Source organism: Theropithecus gelada, chromosome 11, assembly GCF_003255815.1.
Source record: "Theropithecus gelada isolate Dixy chromosome 11, Tgel_1.0, whole genome shotgun sequence".
In the NCBI taxonomy this organism is placed as follows: Eukaryota; Metazoa; Chordata; class Mammalia; order Primates; family Cercopithecidae; genus Theropithecus; species Theropithecus gelada.
The window spans coordinates 96,970,569-96,973,861 of record NC_037679.1 but is presented as its reverse complement, the minus strand read 5'-3'; positions in this window follow the sequence as shown (position 1 = coordinate 96,973,861).

Below are 3,293 nucleotides of genomic sequence, written 5' to 3'. Positions count from 1 at the left end.
ACTGCAACCTCCACCTCCCGGGTTCAAGTGACTCTCCTGCCTCAGCCTCCCGGGTAGCCGGTATTACAGGCATCCACCACCACGCCCAGATAATTTTTATGTTTTTAGTAGAGATGGGGTTTCTCCATGTTGGCCATGCTGGTCTCAAACTCCTGACCGAGGGTGATCCACCCTCCTCAGCTTCCCAAAGTGCTGGGATTATAGGCGTGAGCCACCTCGCCCGGCCACTTCTGCTTTTTTATCCCCCTTGAAAAAGTAAATGCCATACTTCCCTGTGCCATTGCTCTCTGTTGCCTGAACCCTGGGTCAAGTTCAAGTCAAAAATTCCTCTGAGTCTCAGCACCTACTCGTAGAATTGAGGTCACTTTCTCAAGGCCTAAGTCTCCCTCTAGTGTCTCAAATCTAGAACCCCTGAACTTTGAATCTCAAGGCCCCATGAACCTGAAACCTGAATCCTACATGCAAGACTTTACTTAGTTATGAAAGTCAATCTGGAGCCTCCATGAGATAAAGCAGGTGTTTGGACAGGGATAGACCAGTGTTTTGAAGAAGGGGCAGAAATCCCACATCATCAACAGTGGCCCTTCAGAGACCAAATTTTTCTAAGCTAGGCAAGAGTAGAATAATTGTAGAATAAAAGTAGGTTAGGCTAGGCGCGGTGGCTCACGCCTGTAATCCCAGCACTTTGGGAGGCAGAGATGGGAGGATCACCTGAGGCCAGGAGTTCGAGACCACCCTGGCCAACATGGCAAAACCCAGTCTCTTCCAAAAATATAAAAGTCAGCTGGGCGTGGTGGCAGGCACCTGTAATCCCAGCTACTCAGGAGGCTGAGGCATGAGAATTGCTTGAACCCAGGAGGCAGAAGTTGCAATTAGCTGAGATCTCCCCATTGCACTGCAGCCTGGGCAACAGAGTGAGGCTACATCTAAAAAAAAAAAAAAAAGGCTGGGCGTGGTGGCTCATGCCTGTAATCCCAGCACTTTGGAAGGCCGAGGTGGGCGGATCACAGGTCAAGAGATCGAAACTGTCCTCACTAACACGGTGAAACTCCGTCTCTATTAAAAATACAAAAAATTAGCAGGGCGTGGTGGCGGGCGCCTGTAGTCCCAGCTACTCGGAAGGCTGAGGCAGGAGAATGGCGTGAACCCGGGAGGCGGAGCTCTCAGTGAGCCGAGACGGCACCACTGCACTCCAGCCTGGGTGACAGAGTGAGACTATGTCTCAAAAAAAAAAAAGGTAGGCTAATACCCCTCAGCGGTATCTATGTCCTGATCCCTGGAATCTGTTAAACATGTGAACTTAAATGCCAAAAGTGTCTTTGTCATTAATTTAAAATCTTGAGATGAGAAGACAATCCTGGATCATCCAGACAGGCACAGTCTAATCACAGGGTCCATATAAGAGGGAGGTAGAAGAGTCAGAGTCAGGATGTGAAATGGAGATGTGAGGATGAGAGCAGAGTTCTGCTTGCTGGCTCAAAGGGGGCCACGATTCAAGGAATGAGGAAAGCCTGTAGAAGCTGGAAAAGGCAAGGAATGGCTTCTCCCCCAGAGCGTCCAGAAGAAATGCTACCCTGATGACACCTTGATGTCAGCTCATTAAGACCCGTTTTGTACTTCAGACCTCCAGAACTATAAGACAGTGTGGGTCATTTACTACCATTAAGTGTGTGGCAATTTCGTAAAGCAGCAACAGGAAACTGATATGGTAGGACATGCTCCCAGGAAGTAAACGTGCAGCAGCCAAGAGGATGCAAAACTTGGGTTTGTTTTCTACTAGAATGCCTATTGAGCGCTTCATCCGCCTTCCGTTTTGTTTAAGAAAACTTGGAAATATGACATATGATAGGCTATCATGTGGTTAATTATTTGTAAGTGAGGTCAAAGATAATCAAGTATGAAATGTAGCTATTCAGTTTAAGTCTGTCCTGCATCTGGAAATTTACGAATTTTGAAAAATGTATACATACACTTATGTAACTGCTCCAGTCAAGATATTTAAAATTCCCATCGCCCCAAAAGTTCTTTTGGTTTTTTTTTTTTTTTTTTTAAGGCAGGGTCTTGCTCTGTCTCCCAGGCTGGAGTGCAGTGGCTCAACCTTGGCTCACTGTAGCCTCAGCCCCCCAGGTTCAAGCCATTCTCATGTCTCAGCCTCTCAAGTAGCTGGGATTACAGAGACCCACCACCATGCCTGGCTAATTTTTGTACTTTTAGTAGAGATGAGGTTTCACCATGTTGGCCAGGCTGGTCTCAAACTCCTGACCTCAAGTGATCCACCCACCTCGGCCTCCCAAAGTGCTGGGATTACAGGCGTGAGCCACCATGCCTGGCCAGCCCCCACCCCACAATTCTCTGTGTTAGCCGTTATCCTCCTACTCCTAGTCCCAGGCAAATACTGCTCTTTCTGTCCCTATAGGTTAGTTTTGACTACTATAGAGCTTCATACAAATGGAATCGTGCATTGTGTACACTTTTGTGTGTTCTTTACTCAGCTTTTCCTTTTTTCTTTTTTTTGAGACAGGATCTCACTATACAACTTTTTGTATTTTTAGTAGAGATGGGGTTTCACCATGTTGGCCAGACTGGTCTTCAGCTTTTCTGTAAAATTGGTCTACATGTTTAGGTGTATTGGTGGCTAATTTTCACTCCTGAATAGTATTCCATTACATAGGTATGCTACAATTTGTATATTCTTCTGTCAATGTGATGTACTTTGGGTTATTTCCAATTTTAGGCTTTCATGAATAAAGTTGCTGTGAACATTTGGGTACAATTCTTTGTGTAAACACATGCTTCTTTTTCTTCTTCTTGGGTAAATACCCAAGAGTGGAATTGCTGGATCAAATAGGTAAATGCACATTTAACTCTGTCTTTTTTTATTGATTTTATTTTTTATAGAGACAGGGTTTCACTGTATTGCCCAAGCTGGTCTTGAACTCCTGGGTTCAAGAAATCCTCCTGCCTTGGCCTCCCCAAAGTTTTGGGATTATAGGTGTGAGCCACTACACCCAGCTACACTTAACTGAAGAAAATGCCAAATTGTTGTTACCAGTTTCCATTGTCATCAGGTGTGTAAGAGTACAACCTCATCAGCACTTAGTAATGTCAGCCCTGTCAGTTACAATCATACTTGTGAGTGTGTGTTAGTATCTCATTGTAATTTTAATTTGCATTAAAATTAAATGCAATGAACGTCTTTTCATGTACTTATTAGTTATTTATATATCTTTTTTCTGAAACCTGTTCAAATTTTTTGTCTCCCCTCCCCGTCTCGCCCACCCCCCACCCACCCC